This window comes from Euprymna scolopes, chromosome 16 (assembly GCF_053919585.1).
Source record: "Euprymna scolopes isolate OS-2025 chromosome 16, ASM5391958v1, whole genome shotgun sequence".
In the NCBI taxonomy this organism is placed as follows: Eukaryota; Metazoa; Mollusca; class Cephalopoda; order Sepiida; family Sepiolidae; genus Euprymna; species Euprymna scolopes.
The window spans coordinates 43,661,455-43,683,221 of NC_136497.1; positions in this window are offsets into that span (position 1 = coordinate 43,661,455).

Consider the following 21,767-nt stretch of genomic DNA (forward strand, 5'->3'; position numbering starts at 1 on the left):
AACTCGCATGTTGTCAGATCAGAAGCACGGGCGTGTGGTTATGAAATACTACCCCGTCCTCCCTACTCTCCTGACCGTGAACCCTCTGACTTTCATCTCTTCCCAGCTATGAAGTTGTTTTTGAAAGGAAAGCGTTTCCTAGATGATGCAGCCTTGATTTCTGAAGTCACGTCGTGGTTGGAGGACCAATCTGAGGTGTTCTACAAAAACGATCTCCAGAGCTGCATCAAACGATAGGAGAAATGCATAACTGTGGGTGGTTCCTATGTAGAGAAAGACTAATAACTGTGCCAAGTTTCGTTGCTCTACTGTTATGAGAGGTGAGCAGGGACATTACTTATTGCACGCCCCTCGTATTAGATTTAAACGGGAGTATTGTGCAATTATTCTTATATTCTTCCTAATATTACACCGACAAAAAAGATTAAAATCTGGCTTTAACTAAATTTCAATCTGCTCTCCCCGACTCTAATACGCCAAATATCCCACGGAAAAATTCTGTGATTTAAACTGACAAGATAAATTTCGAGATATTTCTTTGTTCCACGAATGTGAGAATAAATCAGATAATGATTCTAGACTTGTTTGTAAGTTGGGCAGACATAGATAGGAAAAATACCGGAAGAACTTTGCAAACAGGACATACTTCTTAAAGTACAGGGTCAAATTTTGAACAAAGCTAGTTAAACTGGGAAGGATATTGTTTATTTTGATATTTTTTGTCAATGTACAAAGCATCAGAATATATCTATCAATCCTACTATCGATTTTCATTCTTGTCATATAAATGTATAGTAATTATAATAAAGCCGTATCCATGTGTGTCTGTTTGTTTGCTTTACACAATTATATACATGTGTGTGTGTGCAACGATTAAAGTTAAATTCTGTAGATTAATATATATATATATATATATATATATATATGCAAGAATTTATTTTTTGAAACAATGGAATATATGGATAAGAATTATATTTATTTCCTTAATCCATGAATTTTCAATAATGGCACACATCACCAGAGGAAATGAAATGCAATTAGCAGAATGTTCAGCTCATAATAAAAAAATATTTTGATTATCAGCACATATATTGAAAATGTTATTTAAAGGTTATTTAAATGATGCTTAAAAGTCATAGAAAAAGGATATCATACAACCTGAGCAGTCTAAATCTCATTTAAAGAGTTAAAAAAATACTCGTGCGTCACCACCAAGAATTGAAAACAAAACGTTTAGCTTACGATTTAGTTTTTCATTTGATGTAAATGCCTGAGCTATGAAGACATGTTTTTAGCAAAAATTAAAACATGCATATGCGTATTCCACATGCACCTGACAAATTACTTTTTATTAATTTTCACATTTTGTACTGATTTTTCGCGGCTAAAACGCAAGTATAAAATTTCACATGGGTTAGAACACCCTGTATATCAAGTTTCATGTCTGTAAACATAAAAATGACAGAATACTTTGGTAGGTAAAATTAGGTACACAAATATATACACGCGTACATGAATATATATAGAAAGATGGTCGTGTTTACTATAACATTTGTACGAAAATATTAGTAGAAATCATCTAGAACATCTGCATGAATGTAATAGTTTACTAAATTAAATCTATCCATAGGAAACCAAAAAACTAATAGAGAATTAATTTAAATAAATGTTTGAAAAATACGCAAATTAGCTACATCATTTACAGATGTATGCAATTCCACGACTCAATATATATAAAGTTGTATTTTATTGCTAAAGAAAAAGAAAAAAGAGTGTTAATATGAATATCAATACAAAAAAAACACAAATATATATATATATATATATATATATATATATATGAGGCCTACATACTCGGCATTCCAAAGTCAAAACGGATATACACAGCTAGTATATATATATATATATATATATATATATATATATATATATATATATATATATATATATACATTCATACTGAGGAAAACCGAAGGATCGGTCGAAATTATGTGCTTTGGAGAGAAACATTCTTGTTTTATTTTTCAAAATACTTTTTGTATTCCTACACGTCAACAAATAGGAAATAAATGCCGAAAAGATATAAATATTTATATCTTTTTCGTATTGATTTTTTATTCATACATATTTATAAACACATGCACACACACACACACATATATACATATATATATATAAATATATATACAACAATTCGCTAACTTATATAATTTATGAAAAGGGATTACAATTTATATCATGCTCTGAAAATCAACACTGAGCAGTATTGATTGATAATAACTTTTAATAAATTGTATAACTATTATATCTATAAAATTATAGTATCAAAGCTCTGTTCAACATAATCTGTTTACCATGCAGCTTGTTTTATCTACTTTTTTAGAACTAATATTTCTGTTATTTAATCTCCTGTGAATATATGTAAGTGAATATATGGAAGTGCTTTGGTTCTTTAATATAAACATTTCCATTTATATATATATATATATATATATATATATATATATATATATATATATATATATATATATATATATATATAATAAATAATTCTCTGCTCTTTTTTTTCTTGATCTTTCTTATTTATATTTATGTCTCGGCTGTAGAGTTAAAAGCATAGCTTATTTTTCGTTTATTAATATTATTGGGATTTGTTTTCTTTTTTTCCCTTGTACATATTTTTGTGAATTATTCCATGGATTTCTGCCTTTGGATTATTTTGGACCATCTTCCAATTACGGGATTTCCTTGGATTTTACTTGTGCAAATGGAAATTCAATTAACTTTCTTGAAGTTATATATTTGGATTTTACCGTCGCTGGATTATTAATCTTCCACCAGACTATCAATTCACGTGTAATCACCCTTTTCTTCACCATAGTCCCTCTGCTTCACTTTTTTGTTATCAAGTAAGATCTTTGACTTACTTGTTGTTTCATCAAATACTTTTGCATGCAAAATCCGATCCCGTATTTTGCTAATTCCTACCCTCTGATGAAAAGGAAAATATTTCTTCGAAACTCCGCTGATTAAGGACTATCCACGTATCTAATGTTTCCTTTTCAGATTAAATATGTTTTGAACTCATTTCAAAGTGTTTGCAACATGTTTTATTAACTGTTTGCTCGTATATATATATATATATATATATATATATATATATATATATATATATAAATATATATATAGTTTTAGAAATTAATTGCAGCACAAATTCTTGAATATGAACAAATTTAAATATATATGTTCGATTGTATTTCAATCAAAATAAAAAGAATACATTCTTATTAACCCTATCTACACCTCGAAATTTAAAATTAGTTTCATTACTTTATCCGGATTAAAATAAAAGGCTTGCCAATTTTAAGTCAGCCCGTGTTCTTGTGAGTTGCTTCCTTAGTATGTCTGTAACTTTCCAAGTAAAATATATACCAAAGAAAGCAGTTGATCTAATTCTATGAAGTATGCTATTAAAGATAATATCAAGTGAATTATTATTTAATTGCGATATTTTAGACAATGACATAAGATTTGACGAAAGGAAATAACTCTATGATTTGAATTATTTTTGCATTACATTTTCTCATTAAAACAAAATCGAGTTTTAAATAATATACAAGGTAATTCTAAGGTAATAAGATCAATTTAATAACTAATATATGTGTTAGTTCTAGAGAATTTAGTTAGCAATGTTATTTTTATTATAATCATATTTAATTTATTATAATATTGCTAACATTATCCTATATTATCAAAGTGAACGTACGTGCGACTGGATTGCTTTTCAATATGAATTTTCACGTAGGCGAATTAAATTGCATGAACAAATCAAAGAAACAGTTACCTAAAACATTATTATTAATGATAGAAATAAAGGAAAGTATAATCATTAACTAAATTTTATGGATAAAAATTGTTTTTTTCTTCTTTATCTTATAGTTAATGTTTACATTTTCAACGATTAATTCTATTTTCATTTCCCCATAGCACTGTTTGGAATTCTTATAGATTGATTTTGTCTTCTTTTTCTTTTAAATATTCTGTCTTCTATTTCTTATCGATTAGGTTTGTCGCTTTTTAATCATCAATTAATTTTGTGTTTTTTATCGATTAATTTTTTCTTATCATCTATTAGTTTTTTCTTTTATTTCTTATCGATTAGTTTTGTCTACTTTTACTAATCCATTGGATTAGTCTTCTAATCGATTAGTTTTGTCTTATTATCGATTAGTTTTTTGAACATAGTCATCACCACATATCAAAACCCAGGCACCACTCGAGGATAAGGGTTAAGAGTGTACAGTAGTCAATTGGACAATATAGTAATCGTTAGTAATGGAAATTCGGTAAATTTGTTAACTTACGTGGAACGGCTCATCAAGAACTCGTTGACGTTGGACTTGAAAACAATCATATTGTAGTCAGCTGGAAAGCAGGAAAACGGAAGACAGTTCCACAGGCGTGCACTTCTAAGAAAGAAGCTTTGTTCATGAAATCTATGTTTAGTTTGAAGCACAGATAAATAGTGGGGGAACTTATTGATAGTGTTTTCTGCTAGACGAGTGTTTCTTGTGAATTTAGCGAGGGGTACCATAGATTGAAGCTCAGTCGAGCATTTACCATGAAAATAACGATAAAATAGAGACAAACCTGCAACATCTCTTCTGTAAGACAGATGTTGAAGGGAAGAGAATAGGACATCTCCTACGAGGCTACAAAGTTTATTTTGAACTCTATCAAGGCAGAACAAGTCCTTTCTAGCAGCTCCTGTCCAGATGTGGCAACATTACTCCATCCTATATAGATAGAGAATTGCATCACCAGTGAGATATCATTTTTCCAGCGGCCTTGGCAATAGATTTGATATACGTGTTCCATTTCATATCAGGAGTAAAGGTCAAGCCCAGAAGCTTGTACAAAACATGAGGCCTCCCCAAGACGAAAGCCATTCATTTCAATTGATGCCAGATGGGGATCAGAGCATTCATGATGTAAAGATAAAAGCTTAGTTTTAGATACATTAAAAGTAACAAGCCACTCCTTTCCCCCATTTTACCACTTGCTCAAGATCAGAGGAGAGAGAATCAGAGAGAACTTGTTCGTTTACGGTCTTAGATGTGCTACCATAGATGGTAGTGTCATCAACATAAATGTCTACGAATGATGTAAGGGTGTGATTTGGAAAGTTCATTAATGTAGATCAGCTTAGGATTGAACCTAGAGGGACTCCATCATTAATACTGTGAGCTTGTGATTTTTGCCCATCAACTACTACCTTTATGAACCTATCAGAGAGAAATGATTTAATAATTGAGAATACATTTCCAGCTATACCATAGCTGGAGATCTTGTGAAGTAAACTTTTATGCCATACCCTAACAAAGGCTTTTGATATGCCAAGAGCAATTGCCCTAGAAAGGTAGCCTTTATCGAGCGATTCGCTAATCCTATGAGATATAACTGTAAGCACATCTGCTGTAGATGTAGCAGAATGGAAACCATATTGTGTATCACTGAGAAGGTTATTTTTGCTGAGATAGTTGATTACTTCTCTATTTAACACAGATTCCAGCAACTTACTCATGACGTACATGAGACTTATTGGCCTGTACTTAGAGGGAGATGAGCGATCACCTGAATTCTTAAATACAGGGCATACTGATGAGATTTTCCAGGTTGATAGGAAGCAATTCTCCTTAAGACAACGTTTAAACAGTTTTGTATGGGCGTTAGTTCTGGTTTAAGTTTTTTGAGTACTATAATTGGAATACTGCCAGGGTCGGTTGTTTTACAGGAAGCAAGGTTTTTGATTAGGTTTGCAACATCACGTACAGTTTTGTTTTTGTTTTATAGAATAGTTTCGTTTTAATAATTCTAAGTAGTAAATAAAAATTGGACTGCGGAGCTATAGAAGACGAGAGATGTTAGTTAAAATTAATTAAATCCATATATAATCGCAAATCATTAGCTTATCAAATATTATCATGGTAGATTTGGTTGTTGGTTGTTTTTGTATTACGGCATATCAACCCTTTTCGGGTTATTTAATGCGAATCCAAAGATTTTGAAGAACATTTTTTTTTAATAGAATATATTTGTTGTTTTCACGTCGGTTTCTATTTAACCCATAGTTGGGACCCTAACAGGTACTACCACTCCGGGTCAGAGTGGACCTGGGAGCAATGGTAATTAAAGGGTGGCTCCACACTCCCCAAAGCCCACAAGCTGGGGCCTCACCACTGGATATAGTTTAAGGTCATATCCAGGACCCCCATTGAGGGACTTTTACCCTCTGCAGGGAGGCAGTCGGCGTATTCTAATGCCCCACCGACAGGGCCTCATGGTAGATTTAAAGACAATATCAAATGTAAATATATTAGGTTAAGGTACACTTAAAAAATAATAAATTTTATGCATAAAAGGTAGGAATTTTCGGAATATTTATATATAATCCAAGAATATATAGAAATGAATTTGCGTAATACTTCCAAAATATCAGTTGTTATGTTGAATTTAACTCCAGCAAAAGTGCTATATTCGAAAAATGCTGATTACTTTAATATTGTGCTGAGATATTTACTATATGAGAGCGAAATTATATTTATCTAGTATCGTTTACCGTAATAAAATGCCTAATATAATAACCCAATATTTTGCAATGAAAGATAGGATAATGTACGTCTTAGGTCATTCAGAAAAATCACAGCAACAGACAGAATGCCAGAAATGAAAAAGAGGAACACATGACCTATTATACATAGACCAATGGATTATGTAGGAGGTTAAAAGTAGAAAAAAATATAGCCATGGCATGGATAGACTACAATAAAGCATGTATAATAGAATGCCTTGCAATGTACAAAATATCAGGCAAAATTATCCATTTGTTAGAAAATGCAATGAAAACATTGAGACTAACTGACAATACATAACTGAAATTAAAATACAAAAAGGGATCTTCCAATGTAAATCACTATCACCACTACTGGTAATCATAGCCATGATGCCTCTGCATAAACATGTTAAGAAAATACCAAGCCGGATTCAAGTACATTAATATAGATGAGAGAATAAATCACGTAATGTATATGCGTGACCCAAAGCAAAAACAAAGATAGAACTAGAGAAGCTAATAAACACAACTAGAATCTTTAGCAAGGTGCGCACTGCGAAGAGAGGAAAACTAAAAGCAACGGAAGGTCTCGTACTACTCAGTCGACTGAGATCAGGGCACTAGGTAAACATGATAGCTGAAAATACTTTGCAGTTTTGGAAGTAGACACAATCAAAGCAACAGAAAGGAAAGAGATAATTGGAAAGGAATACCTCAGAAGAACAATAACACTCCTCTAAAATTAACTATATAGTAGAAACTTAATTAAAGATATAATGACATTGGCAGTATCACTAGTAAGATACTCTGGATCGTTTATAGGTTGAAAAAAAAAAGAACTGGGGCATCGTGACTAGAATACCAGGAAACTTATAACAATACAAAATGCACTACATCCGAAGAATGATACTTACCGGCTATATGTTAAAAGGAAAGACGGAGGAAGAGGGCTGGTTTGTATAGTAGACTGTGTGTAACACAAAAACAGGATTAGAAAAATAATTATGCAGAACATCGAAAGAATAATTACTACAGCAAAAGACACTGAAGAAACAAACACAATAAAAAAGAGAAACGAGGAATAAGACAAGGAAAGAAAAATGAGAAAAGTAACAGCTATGCGGACGTTTAATAAAACTTACAAAAGATTAGACTAGCGAAAACAATTGGATATAGCTATAAAAAGGAAAACCCAAAAGGGGAAATAATTATTTAATAACAGCTGCACATTAGTACTAATCACTTCCAAACAAGGATCAACAAGATACAAAATACAGATTTTGTGGACAAATAAACTACATAAGTGAACGCAGCAGACTAGCACAGAATGATTATAAAAATAGATACGATCAAGCGTGAAAGTCAGTACACTCCCAATTATGCAGACAATTGAATCATGAACACCTAAACAAATGGTACAGGCACAAACCGGCAGCAGTACTTGAAAATCTATATCACAAGATCCAATGGGACATGGATACACAAAAGGATAAACCCATCCAAGCAAAAAGACCGGATGTCATAATAGTTGATAAGAGGGAAAAGTCCTGCCAGATTGTAGGCTTTGCGTTCCAGCAGACCATAGAGTGAAGATCAAGGAGACGCAGAAGCGGAGCAAATGCACATACCTCGCCGGAGACGTCAAAGGGATCTGGAAGATTAAAAAGTCAAGATAGCACCACAAATAGTAGGAGCGCTAAATACAATACCGAAAAACTTTGATAAAAGAATGGGAGAGATTGGAATCAGAGGGATGGCTGAGAAGATACCACGGATAACAATAAAGAAATATTAAGGAAAATTCTTGAATGCGGAAACTAACACACATGAGCTACAGACAAAATCTGAACATAGAAACTGTTACAGGTGTAAAACACAAAGGAACGTCACTTGAAAAGTGGAACTGTATATTTGTAAGTTAACCCTCTTGCGCCCCTGCTTTCCGCCCCCTTTTGTTCGTGTATTGCTATGAACAGACACTACACAAAATAAATGAGGGTCAAGGAGGATGGAAAGACCGAGGAGATACAGCACTAATCAGACCACCACTGAATGAGTGCAAATTTGACTGGGACATTGTGGAGGCTTATTGCCATCCAAATTCTAGTGAATACCAATGGTCGCTCCCAATGAGGAATCAATGATAAGCGTCTGTTGCGATAACTCAAATACATCTGTAATGGTTACTTATCTTATTGTTTTGACCACTCACACTCCACAGAACACCGCAAGTTTTCAGTTCTTACATTGAATAGAGATACATTTAGCAATCTTTTGTTCGCGATTAAACGATTTTGTCGTTGTTTTTTGTGTTCTGTATAATAATAACACTAATAAACAACAAATCGCCAATCTTTCACGAAAAACACCCGTTTAGCTGAAACCACTGTCAAAAATTTTCTCCACTCTTTATCTGTGCCAAAACCAAAACGTAGATTCCATGAACAAAGCTTCTTCTTAGAAGTGCGCACCTGTGGAACTCTGTTCTGTTCCGTTTGCCTGTTTTCCACCTGACTACAACTTGGATGTCTTCAAGTCCAACATAAACAAATTCCTGATGCACCGGCCCCTTAAGTAAGACACTTTATCAAATATCAACACTAATGTACTGTACACGCAATAACCCTTATCCACGAGTGGTAAGTGGTGACGACCCTATGAAAAAAAACAAAAAACAAATTCGTTGTCCTTTTGTTTGTTTTTGCTGGAATTAGGACGAATCTGACGAATAAGGAAAAGCACATTAGTTTTGATCAATAAGGTAAATCATTTTAGGTATAGTCACATGAATTTTATTATTTTCTTCACATGTACGTATGTGTGGAGCATTTTAGAAGTTGGTGTGAGTAAAATGATATGCCAAATTATTGTTTTGATGGGAAATGATTATTTTAATGAAAAAAGTATTCGGGTTCCATAGTTCAGGTAATTATGTTGAAAAGAGATTAGTTTTAAACTGTAAAACCTGAAAATCTTCCACAAAATTAAAGACGAAGAACGATTTGCCTGTGCGGGAGAAATTGATGCTTTGTAAAGAATAGAACACTATCAACGACCCTCTGGTTGACAGAGATAGAATACTCTTCTCACCGCTGCAAATCAAGCTCGGTTTAAACAAGTAGTTCACTAAGGCTCTAGACAGAGAAAATGACTGCTTCACTTAAGTTGAAAGCTACTATCTTGGACGATCCTCAAATTCGGCAGCTCATCAGAAATCCAAACTTCGAAAACTCAACGAACGCATTGAAACTGTGAGCATTTGTTCTGATATTAAGAACTTTCTTGGCAACAATAATGCAAAAAATACTCAGAATTTGTCGACAACATACTGACTGCTTTCAGAAGCCTGCGCTGCAATATGAGTGTCAAGATACATTATCTATTTTAACATTTGGAGCAGTTTCTTGAGGGCCTGGGTTCAATGAGCGACGAGCAGAGGAGGCGATTCCATCACGACTTGAAAAAGATAGAGACCTAGTATCAGAGTTGTTGGGATGCAGTCATGATAACTGACTAATGTTGGAATCTGAAAAGAGCCATCCCTGCCGTTGAGCATTCCAAGAGTTCGAAGAAACGGAAGTTCAAGCCCTGAAGTTTGAACAATGGTGAAGGAACATGTGTACTTATCTTTATCATTGGCCACAATTCAGTATACAGTAATCGATGTTTTTATCAGTTAAACAATATGTTGGCAAAACATGTTTTCTCTTTAAAATATCTAGGATCCTATATGTTTACAAAATTCAGCTTATAATGCTAAAAAATGGTATTCGATTTTGTCACAGTTGTAAAAATCAAGATAACATTATAAAAATAAAACAATTTTTTCCTAAATACTATGGTTGGTTCTTAAGTCAGGATTGAATGAGGAAAATAAAATATCCGCAGTAAATACATGTGCAGTAATTATATTTCAATAGAAAACGGGTATTATACAATGGACCGAAAATAAGTTGACAGGAAGACAGAGAAAACAATGATAATGAATGGAGCTCCTCACTCAAAAGGTGATATCGATGGACTATATATAAGATGAGTATGAACGAGGACTAATATGTATAGAACGATTCAAAAAAGGCGAAAGTAGTTTGAAAGTTTGCATCTTTAACTGTAAGTAACTTTCAAGAGAGCGAACTAGTAAGGTGCAGTGAATTAAAGAAATAAATTAATAAAAAGTGAAAAGCAAAGTTGATTGAGAAGAAAATGCTTGGCCAATTCAGTAGAAATCTACCTAATATGTGCCGCACAGGAGCAATCGTTCAGGACGAATTACATGAAGTGTCACATTGATAAAACAGCTGGATATCCCCTGTGATAACTGTTTGCAGAAAGAGGAAAATATACAAAACCTCGTCACAAGTTGTGTGAAATTAGGACAGAAGGAGTACAGAAGGAGTACATGATAATATTACAAGATATGTCCATTAAGGTATATGCAAGTAACCAGGGTTGGAATGCAGTGAAAAATGTAGCGAGCATATTCCAGCATAAGTGTTGGAGAGTGATAAAGAGAAATTATTGTGGTATATGAACATGTGAGATAAAAAGTTTGTGGAAGCTCAAAAATTAATTAGGATCCATTGCAATGATGAAGTACTTAAAAGGAAAGGGTTGTTAGGAATCCCCAGAATCTTGGGGGACGTGATAGAAGACTGGGAAAAGAAGATGCTGATGGCCTACGGTCATTTATGATTCGCCTATCACCATAAAATCGGCAATAACAACAGTCAGACACAAAAAGTGACAACAGAAATAATAATAATAATAATAATAATAATAATAATAATAATAATAATAATAATAATAATAATAATAGATGCACAAATTGTAGCAGCTCAACATGATATTGGCATCAAATGATATCTTCCGAAAGAATGTTATAATTTAATCTAATTAAACTAAACAGTTGCGTGGGACTAATCTCTTTAATGATGGATACCTAACGATAGCTACCTCATTATCTGAGTATTTTCAGGCTCGTAAGCCTCCAAACAATGCGGCTTAATCGACCATTAAATGCATAAGCCTGTATAATCAAAGGAAAAATTGTAATATGTGTCTAGGTGAGGCACTTTGATAATTAGGAAATTTGATTACTCATTCGATTGATTCTATTGAGTATTACGATGTATATCCCTACTATTTATCTTATTCAATCGTTGTACACGAGTGCATGTGATACACAATATACTGATGCATACTTGAAAACTGTAGTAATAGCGTAAAAATTAACAGTTTCAAAGCTTAATAGATATTTCGTCTGTAGGATAACTGTTTGCCAGAAAACACAACTCGTCTTCAGAATGGCAGATTTTTCTAGTTGGAAATAATTAGCATGCCTAATAATTAGCATGCCAAATAATTAGCATGCCAGAGCAACCAATGTAGAGCCAACTGACTTTACAGGTGATAAGTGGAAGTGTTAATAGCCGAGAGCAGTGTTGATGTTTGAAAATGTCGGTAATATCACGCTGTAGTTTGAACAGTAGTTCCTTTTCTTATTAAAATCGTCATTGTAATTTCATAAGGCAAGAAAAGATTTGCGTGCATTTTTTGGATACTTCTTCATTAATACAGCTTACTTGCTAATTATATTGCGCACTTCATAAGTTAAGTGTAGATATTTTGTAGGTGTATCGGTTTATAAGTGTATTATTGGTGGGGTGTTACTTTTGACGTAAATTATGATAAAATATACTAGTAGATCCGTTAAATGTTTATAACTATCATTATTATTATTATTATTATTATTATTATTATTATTATTATTATTATTATTATATAATTTTAGGACAATCGATACTATCTAAGAAGACACCTTTCTGTTTAAAGTAATTATTTTTATGTACATTTTCAGCAATGTTTTCTATGTCAAGTTATCAGAACTTTTTGATATGGCGTGCTATTTTTTGTATTCCACTAATAATATTTAAGGTACCGTAAGTAGCCGAAAAGCTTATACATCCTTCATAATGTCTATTAAATGAGTTTTTCTGTGCACGCAGAAATGTAAGCGCACGCATAACACACACACGCACATATATATATGTGTGTGTGAGCATATATAAATATATATTTATATATTTATAGCTGAACACTATTGTAAGAATTTATTTCACAACATGAAAAATTAAAAATATATAAATAATAAAAGTTAGCATCGTAACGCATGGATACATTATTAAATAAACAAAAGCAACTGACAAACTTATACGTCGAATGCGACGATGGGCACATTTCTAAATTAATAAACATAAAAAAATATTAACAAAAAAGTTTTTACGGGTTCACAATCCGGGAAAACAGGCGAAATCGATAGAACCCATGATTACCAACAAAAATAGATTTTTTAAATGTAATTCAAGATTCGATATCTACAAATATTGTTTAAGAAAAAATAATAATTTTTATAAATAATTACAGATTACCGTTTACCAACATAGATTTCATTAAAAGTGCATCCGTAAACTCCGTGACATTAGTTGGAAGTCCTTTACTCCTGACACTGTAGTTCTTGAACAATCCAACAATCATAGCATAGAAATTAGGGTCACCAAAAATCAAATGCGTGGGATCGAGCATTTAGTGAGGATGAAAGATGATAGGATATACAAAATCTGCTTTATGCTGAGTTTTCCAAAATAAGGAAACCGTAGCATAAACCCCCAAAAAGGTGTAATGGTGCATTGATGAATAAACTTAAGCTAAGGGAAATCGATACCAGTATTTGGCAAATTCGAACAAGTGGATTATTCATTGAAAGATGCAGAAACACTGAAGAAAAGCGCGTTAAGCGTGCCGTATTAAAAAGTGCTTTCAGCAATCTGGGTGAATATGCAGTTCGTGCAGACTTTCAAGAAGAACTGAAATGTACAATCTGGCTCAGAATTATTCTAAAGCTGGCATGGTGAACCACGTGAGATAACACAAGGTTAGACATACCAATAATTTATGAGGATGTGCTATCACCCAGACCACCCAAGTATTGTTGTAATATCTGAGGACTGACATGTAAATCTGCAAGCAGTGCGATACGACACTAAAAGATGCATAATCTAGTCTCTACAAGGACAAGTTATTTTTTTTCGTTTTTCACATTTTCACCCAAAACAAGGCACATTGCTACTTTGATGTAGGGGGCTACTATTAGGGAAACAGGCAACAGGGGTATTATCTGGGGAGTTGGGCAGCAAGACGTCGGTTCACGTTACACTTGAACTTCTGCATGTCAGTACAGTTGGGAAAGCAGGAACCCGGAAGGGAGTTCACAAAATCTAGCGGTTCTGGGAAAATAACTACTGGAGTAAAAGGCTCTCTTACGTCTAGGGATCTTTTCTGTGAAGGTGTGGGATTTGACTGCTTGTCGGGTTTGTCGGGGGTATTAACATAGAGGAAGTACATGTGCTTGCAGTTCGTCGGAGCATTCTCCGTTAAAGTACTCGTAGAGCAGGCAGAGGGATGCTCCATTTCGTCGATGGGACAGAGGCTGAAGCTTGGATGACAGTTTTGGACCTATCAGGTTGGCGACTCTCTTTTGAGAGACTAGTAGCAGATGCACTGGCCCAAATATGACAATAATACTCCATACATGGGCGAACGGTGGCCTTATAGAGGTACAGGATACTTTCAGGTGTCAGTAGCTTTCTAGCACTGTAGAGAAAACCTACCTTTTTCGCAGCGGTCCTGGGAATGCTCTCAGTGTAATTGTTCAAACTCATGTTTCCCGTGAACGTTAGGCCGAGGAGTTTAAAAGATGTACTTTCAGATAAAGAGTCTTTGGCCATTGCTATTGGTGGTAGAAAAGCTTGCTTGTAGTTATTGAAGGAAACAAGTTTAGTCTTGGCAGGATTGAATTTTGTCCCCATTCCGCTACAGATTGAAGGTCATCCTCTAGTGTTTCTTCCATTTCTTTAGATATGTGTTCATTTGTTTTCCTGTCGTGTCTGTTATAGAGCGTAGTGTCGTCAGCATATATACCCATCTCACAGACAATTTTGTCAGGGAGGTCATTTATGAATATTATGAATATAAGAGGTGCAAGGATAGACCCCTGAGGTACTCCCGCATTTAAATCGTATTGTTTGGATGTACGACCATCGGGCATCACCTGAATTTTTCCCTTATCTAAGAAGGATCTAATTATGTTAAGTATTATTCCAGTGATACCGTATGATCTGATTTTCCTGAGAAGACCTTCATGCCATATCCTGTTAAAAGCCTTATATACATCTAGAGCTACCATTCTACCCTCCCCTGGTTTGTCAAGTGAATGGTATATACGCTCGGAGATTACAGTTAGGATGTCTACTGTGGAACGGGCTTGCCTTAATCCATATTGTTGGCCGGTCAGAGGTTTACCATCTGTAAGGTGATGGACTAGAGCGTGGTTAATTATGGTCTAAAATATTTTGGCAAAAAGTCGGAGGAGGCTAATGGGGCGATAATTTAGTGGGCCAGTTCTTTCGCCAGAATTCTTGAAAACTGGTACCACAGAAGCGGTTTTCCAGCAGGCAGAAAAGTAAGATTCATTAAGGCATTTGTTGTAAAGTTTCGAGAGGACCGGAGCTACTTCGGCTGAGCACTTTTTTGATAGCACAGCCGGGATGAGATCAGGTCCACATGCTTTTGCAGTGTCAAGCTTTCTTATGATAGCATGACCTGAGAAGGGCTGATTTTCAGATCGTCTAGTGTGGCGTCTGTCCGCAAAGAAAAGTCAGAGAAAGGGTGGTTAGCAGGGTCTAGTATGGAGTTGCTGGCAAACCGACTGGCAAGCATGTTAGCCTTCTCGGTTGCTAAGCAAACAACCTCATGATTGTTGGATAGTGGGGAAACTGTTGATTGCCCATTATTTACTACACTGTTGTAGATTTTCCAGAAGTCACGAGTTCCTAATTTCTGTACTTCGATGCGTTTTTTTGGTGGTTTCATTAAATTCTCTCTTAGCTGTTGCTATTTCTTTCTTACAGTTGATTCTGGCTTCTATATACTTCTGTCTGTTTGAACTGGACGTATGTTGATTAAATCTGCGGTAGGCATGCTGCCTTTGCGCGATGGCAGCTGCACCAGTAGAAGTAAACGATTGGGGAGAGTGGGGCTTGTTATAAAATTTCCGCGTAAAAACATGTGCTTCAGTTGCTGTTTTTAACCATTCAATGGTCTCATTTGCGCACTGTTCAGCAGGAAGTGAAAAGATACTTTGCCATGGGGTGTCTCTGATGAGATCCCTGATGGCTTCCCAGATTGATGAAGACAAAAAATGCTAGAAGGAGTGTGAGAAAAGCAGAAGAGGTTAAATGCATACGTCTGGAGAGAATATTTATTTTAGAAATGCGAATAAACGTAGAGGAACAGCAATACAACTATTTGGTTCCACTCGGCATGGCAGGATATAATGATGGAAATCATTCCAGTTTAGAGGATGCGAAAAGACCGGATTCATCTGTACAATATTCCAGTAACTCCTTAACAAGCAGTAAACCTCATAGACAATAAATGTCATGATACCAAAACTTTCAACTGCTCTTGACAGAACAAAAGGAAGTGACCAAAATGCAACATACATTCTAGCAGCAGCTACAGAATCATTTGATCACAGTCCCAGAGAGGTAACTCTATATAAAAAAATCTACAAATACAAACTCGACTACATCACCGTGAAATTGAAATAAAGACAAGCTTTTTGCTTAGTGTTTCTCTAACTGTCCAATGGGATGGTAAACTACTTTTAGCACCCTCTGGAAACGAGAAAGTTGACAAATTGGCAGTGATTTTCTCAGGAGACGGCATTATGAAAATACTTTGTGTTCCTCAATTAACAAGTGGTACTGGTGAAATCGAAGCAGATGCTGGTTCTGTGTTCTTAAGGAATGGACAGATACAGCTTCAGATGTACCTGGCACGTGATAATTACAAATAATTTCTACAATTGGCCCAATTATATTATATCTTGAGTATCAACCAAGCTTGGGCACACGAAAACCAGTTGCCTATCATCGAGTTAAGTGGATGGCAAAAGTCATTCACTATCTAAAAATGTTCCTACTTCGATCTCAATTCGAGTTGTCTAAAAAAATAGATGGATTACAGCAGTTCAATTTGTTTGTTGTCAAAGTATATTTACATGGCTGGTTTACTTGCCCTTTTGCAGCTACCGCTCCACAAAATGTTTTTCTGCTGTTACAGAAGCTTCAGGACAACCAAGTCATAAACAAGGTTGTTTCTAATCCAGCACTGAAAGTTTTTAAACATCACTTATTGTATCTTAATGACAAAATTGTTGGCTCAGCATTCTATGACGGTCATGTTAGTGATGAAACAAAGCAGTTGATGGTTGCAAACAAAGTTACAAAACTCAGCCCACTTCAGGAAAAAAATTGATGATTGAACCGAACTTGAAAAGGGATCTTCAAGAATATATCACGTGCAACATAAAAGAATTCTTCGCTTCACTTAGAATCCCACCAGAAATTCCGAAATTTCATCCAGCAACATGGCATTCTAAACGGGATTATGCTAATGGTGTTAAACAGGTAGAGCCACTCAAGGAGGTCAATGATTCAGCAGAACGCAAACTGGTCTCTATCAAAGATTTTTACTCATGAATTACCTACCAATAGGACCAAAAGTAGTACTTGTTGCAAGTCTTTGAAAAGCACAAACAGGAGTTTCCCGATTCCGAAAATGTATACTGATTCCTGATTGTTCTGAATATTTTCAATGAAAACATGTTTCCAAATAAAGCAACATTTTCTTATAATATACGTTATATGCAGTTTTATATAGTTTCTCATTCGACATTACAATAAATAATTCTTTCAAATGCCTGTGTTATTTACGCATATATTTCATCATATACAATGAATTGATATCAAATGAAGAAATAATTGAGTTGGGCCATTTATGAATATAAAAGTATTGAAACAATTTTTTAAATTAATTCCATGCATTAATAGGAACAATATTAAGTGTAAAAATCTTATAATTTCACAAATTTGTTTTCCCTGGTACTCTAATATATATATATATATATATATATATATATATATATATATATATATATATATATATATATATAAGTATCTTTATTCGATTGGCAAAATTTTAGAATAATTATAAAGAAGTGAACCATCGCGTAAATTCAATCAACTAAAAAATGGAAACCGGGGTGAGGAAAAGAAAATATATATATATATATAATGGGGCAAGTTATATGTACAATTCAATAAAATAAATAAGTCGATTAAAAACGATCGTTAAAATACACGCAAAGCCCGGTTTCCATTTTTTTAGTTCATTGAATTTATGCGATGGTTCACTTCTTTATAATATATATATATATATATATATATATATATATATATATATATATATATATATATATATTCCAAAAAAGATTACGTAACTTAAAAGAAAACACAATTGCAACTTCTCTTCTGAATTTCTGATTTCGTAACAATGCTCATATTGCTTTATTTACTTTTAAAATTGATGAGTTCTTTATCTTCTGATAAATTAAGGGCGGAATAAATTTTAGAAATGAAATAATTACATGACTAATTCTGCACTACGAAAAGAATTGAACATTTTAACATGCGTAAAGAAATAAATTGTAAGACATCTTGAAATTTAAAATATAGACCTTTTGTCATTTATTTTTATAGCTCTGCAGTTAAATCGATTAAATTAAACGATTGCTATAAACAAAAGTTGAAATATAATTGAATAAGCATATTTTCCCATGTATATATATATATATATATATATATATAGTAATTTATAAAATATATATGGCGATTAAGCTACACTGAATATTCTGCGTTTCATCCACTATAGGATTCGTCAGGCTTATGCGCGAATTCTGTGGTTGTTTCTTATTTTTATATATGTTGAGGATTTTTAGTTAGCCAATCAGCTTTCTAGTATCCACCGCGCCCCTTCCTATCAGCCAATGGGCATGCATTTTATCGAACAAAGGATCTGTTTTAGAACTATGTTAGTGGTTTAAGGTAGACGTTTTCCTTTTATATATATATATATAAATATACATATGTGTACACACATACATGCACATATACATACACATATATGTATACACATATATGTATACATATATGTGTGATCGTTTATGTATATTCATGTATATTTAATTTATTTATTTGTTTGTTTTCTATTGTTATTGTTGGTTTTAAAGCTATTTTGTATCGCTATCCTAGAGTAAGTTTTATTTTGTGAACACAGTTGTTTGCTATTTCTCGTCTACAGTTTAATAGATTTTGGGGTTCTTGAAAGTACAGGATAGCAAATTTTTCATGGAGGCATAATTTACATGGGTAGTCTAAATGTCTGCACGTGGTAGCTAGTCTTATTATTTTCCATTCGACTACTGGCGAATGTCCGCTTTCTTTGAGTTCCCAGTATTTATTCGCTAGTGTTGTTTTTATACGGTGGGTTTTTTTTAAATGTACTTTTGTGGTCATTCGCCGGTAGTCGAATGGAAAATAATTCAACAAGCTACCACGTGCAGACATTTAGATGACCCATGTAAATTATGCCTCACATATATGTATATATATATATGTATGTATATGTGCATGTATGTGTGTACACATATGTATATTTATATATATAAAAAAAAGAAAAAAAAGGAAAACGTCTACCTTAAGCCACTAACATAGTTCTAAAACAGATCCTTTGTTCGATAAAATGCATGCCCATTGGCTGATAGGAAGGAGCGCGGTGGATACTAGAAAGCTGATTGGCTAACTAAAAATCCTCAACATATATAAAAACAAGAAACAACCACAGAATTCGCGCATGAGCCTGACGAATCCTATAGTGGATGAAACGCAGAATATTCAGTGTAGCTTAATCGCCATATATATTTTATAAATTACTGACTAGCTCTACCTACGTATCGAGCACTTTTGAAGTAAATACTTAAAGTTTACACATAAATCTATACTTTCGTATATTAATTTTATGTGAGTAAATGAAGTAGTTATATATATATATATATATATTTAACTCCGTTTACTTTAAAGAGAGTGAGACAATAGATATTATCCATAAGGATGCACATGTTAGAGGGATGCAGTGACGAAAGTGTAGTCAAATATGCATAAATACGATTCCATAGTAAACCAATGCTTACTTCATCACCGATGAACTTCTCTTGATCGTATATTGGTTTAGTCCAGTGACAGAAAGAAATCAGTGACAACTAGAAGCAATGTTGTTTCTATTTTTCCTTATACATAATGACAGTTAACAGATTAGAAAGGAATATGTTAATTTTTAATACCAAATTATCACTGTCAATACAAAAAATGACAAGCTTGTTCCTCTGCCAAGTAGACGTAGGTTAAAACGTGAGTATTTTAGAGCATCACACCACAATGTTATTACGTGTTCAACTGAGGAGATGATTACTTTGTATATAAATTTTATTAAATTAGACGAACTCAACATGTTTCAATTGTTTTAATTCGTTCACATTTATGCATAAGGTTACCTGAACAATCTCGTAGATGGCTTGCTTTGTATATAGTTCGTTTTACGCCATAGCAAACACAGTAGACCATAAAATTCCGACTAAGAAAACCTGATCCTTTTTTTATAAAACGAGGCATATTGATATAAAAGTCCGATCTTTGTAGATAAATAGAATACAAAAGTAACAACAAATAGCTATACTTTTGTATATGTAAAGAGCTAAAATAAGTACTTTTGAAGGGAGTTTATTTCCAGAAAATTTCTATCTGTGGAGTAGTACACCGTGGAACTACAGCACTGCTATTTCCAACATAGTTATCTTCAAGCCGTCCTTATCTTTTCACCTATTGTTACCTTCATCCAGTCGAAGATCTCATTAACCTGTTGTGGTATAATGTTGGTCTACTCTATTTTGGATGTAGATGGACTCTTACTGAGACTATGAATGAAATTACGACGAAATGTCGTGGTAGTTAGTGGTTGCAGCCACAGTACTGGACCCAATATTTCTGTAACATACTATTTCTGTACTTTCATAAAATCATTTTCGTAAATATACCAACGGCTTTTTTTAAAATATTATCGACTCTGTAATGAAAACAGGACGAGAGAGCCCGTCTAGTAATCTTTTATTCAATTAAGAATTTGACTACTCGTCTACTTGACAAGCAGAAATATACAGCTTTTATAACTTGGATTATCGAAAAGGAGATAATCCATATTCATATTCCCCTCCATCAAATTTCTCATTCGTAGGAAAGAAAGTCCCTTAAATGTCCAGGATACCTACGAAATCGGCAGTCTATGATTCGGTTTCGGAGTACTCAAATAGGAAGTCTCTATGCGATTCTGTCTGTTGGCTCTAAAATACCTCGGTCCACCAGTCTTAACGCCAAAAGGAATCCTGCGAAATTGATATAGCCGACGTTCGCATCGAAAGCTGTGTGTAGCTTGTCTCTGGGTCTAACGGCGATCTGATAGTACGCACTTTTCAAGTCCAGTGCTAAACATACGGTATTTGGCTACTTCGCCTACCACTTCACCTATCCTGGATAGTGGAAAGGCGTCCAAAAAGGTATATTTATTTATGGTTTGGGATCTATATGCATTCTGTTTTTATGGTTTTCAGAAGTGGTTATAACTGCCTGAGCAACCAGAGTGATTTGCTAGGCTATTCGAGTAGGTTTTTTTTTTTATCTCAGAGTCAATAATATTTTTTTAGTATTATAAGAAAAACGTCTGGCTCTCACTGCTATGGATTTGCAATTTTCAGATAGGTTTTCGAAAAGTGACGAGTACTTCATTTTTGTTGTCGCCAATCCACAAATTTTCAATGCGGGTATTGAACTGTCAAACGGAATTTCAATCTGTGAGTGTTGCTGCAAAAAATCGTCTCCCAGTATTACTTCACAACAAATGTTTTTATGACGGATAATTAAATCGTTTTATAAGAAACGTCATTAAATAGTAAGTTCACCAAACAATAACCATTTACTTGTGCAGACAATGACGTGTTTGACATTGTTACTCTGCTGGGGGCGGGGAAAAAATACAATCTGTTGTTTTTTACCAAGCTTTCTTTGATATAATTTTCTGAGCTACCGCTATCGAGCAAAGCATTCGTAGATCTCCAGTTAATTTTCACTTTTACAACAGTTTTTGA